Raw genomic sequence first — 2,285 nt, forward strand, 5'->3', positions numbered from 1 at the left:
ATCAAGAACTTTGTCAAAAGAAATCCCAGTCTTTTCTTTAGAATACAATCCAGGCCATGGTTCTATGTACGTGAAAATCTCTTTAAAATATATGCTAGGCATTTTTCTTATCTCTGCTACCAAATACTTAACAGGAAGTGACCGGATTATGGTTGAGATGATATGGTCCACTGTACTGTGATCAGCACAGTAGAGTGGCAATTCCATGGCAATGGGGAGGGGGGAGGGGGGAGGGAGGGGGAGATGTATAGAGAGTCAGGAATTTGAATGAAGGTATGTAGCAGTGGGGAAGGGGAAGCTGGGGGTAACTACCAGAAATTCCCAGATGCCAGGTACCCAAGAGGTTCCCAGGACCCAACAGGGATGGCATTAGCCAAAATACCCAACAAAGGGGAGAGAATCTGTAGAAACCATATCCAGTGGATAGGCATGGGCCCCCAACTTAGGGATAAGGCTACCCACCTACAGTGGCTGTTCCTGGTTGTCAACTATATCTGGAATGAACTACAATTCAGATTTGGAAGGCTCACCTGTGATCCTGATCTTAAGGCTGGGAGATACAAGATTCTGACCTGGATCTTAGCATGGAGATCTTGAAGAAAAATGGCTATGAATCCCAGGAGACTAAGGCAAGGAGATCTCTGAGTTCAAGGTCATCTTGGAAAAAGCAAGTTCCAGATCCAGGCATGGTAGCACACACCTTTAATCTGGGCCACACCTTCTGCTGGAGACCTACATAATAACATTGAAAAAAGGAAGTTTCTCTCTTCTTTGCCTGCTTGCCTTGTGGGACTGAACAAATGCTAGAACCTTAGACTTCCATTCACAGCTGCTGCTGACCGTTGTTAGGGAGTTGGACTATAGATTGTACGTCATCAACAAATTTCCTTACTATATAGAGACTACCCATAAATTCTGTGACTCTAGAAAACACTGAGTAATACACCACCCATCTCAAATATATATATATATATTTGATTTTTTTCGAGACAGGGTTTCTCTGTATATCCCTGGCAGTCTCGGAAGTCACTCTGTAGACCAGGCTGGCCTCGAACTCAGAAATCCACCTGCCTCTGCCTTCCAGAGTGCTGGGATTACAGGCATGCACCACCACAGCCCAGCTCATCTCAAAAATATTAATCCAGGATTGCTCCTGACAAAAGGAAATACAGGGACAAAGAATGGAATAGAGACTGATGGAAAGGCCATCCAGAGACTGCCCCACCTAGGGATTCATCCCATCTGCAAACACCAAACCCTAACACTATTTGTTGATGCCAAGAAGTGCTTGCTCACAGGAGCCTGGTATAGCCATCCCTTGAGAGGCTGTGCCAGAGCCTGACCAATACAGATTCAGATACATGCAACCAACCATCGGACTGAGCACAGGGACCCCAGTGGAGGAGTTAGGGACAGAACAATCTAAAGGGGTTTGCAACCCCATAAGAAGAACAACAGTACCAACCAACCAGATCTCCCAAAGCTCCCAGGGACTCAACCACCAACAGAGAGTAAATACATGGAGTGACCCATAACTCCAGCTGCACATGTTGCAGAGGATGACCTTGTCTGGCATCAATGGGAGGGGAGTCTCTTGGTCCTGTAAAGGCTCGATGACCCAGTGTAGGGGAATGCTAGGGCTCTGAGACAGGATTAAGTGGGTAGGTGAGGGAGCACCCTCATAGAAGCAGGCAGGACAGGAGAGGGGAGGGGGGGTTGTGGAGGGGAAACTGGAAAGGGGGATAACATTTGAAATGTAAATAAATAAAATAATCAATAAAAAGAAAAGAACAAGAAAGAGTCTAAGATTCCATGTACTCAGAACCATATATACTTGTGTCAAAGACTTTGATTGAATTAGGGTTTTATTCTGTTGACTATATCATCAATAGTCATGCAGATCATTTGGCCCTGAGTATCTTAACTCAGTGAGACCCTGTTAAAGTTATAAGAAAGTGGAAGAAAAAAATCTCTTCAAAGGTCAAGGCATTGAATGAAATGCCTAAAAAGAAAAGGACCTGGGATTCCTCTCTGAGTTTGTACTATCTTTAGAATTCAGTCTCAGGAGATAAAGGGGAATTCTGTGTAATAGTAGCCACTTGATTTTCTTGGCATCTAAAGAAATCTGCCCTGATACATGCACAAGAATTTCTCTTGCTTTAACTAAAGCTCCTAAAACTAACAAAAAGCCACAAAGGACAAAACTATTTCTAAAACAAAGCATATGTTTATATAGTTTGATATTTTATGTAATATAGTATATAGTTATAATTCTCATCTCACCT

The sequence above is a fragment of the Apodemus sylvaticus genome, chromosome 1, assembly GCF_947179515.1.
Source record: "Apodemus sylvaticus chromosome 1, mApoSyl1.1, whole genome shotgun sequence".
In the NCBI taxonomy this organism is placed as follows: domain Eukaryota; kingdom Metazoa; phylum Chordata; class Mammalia; order Rodentia; family Muridae; genus Apodemus; species Apodemus sylvaticus.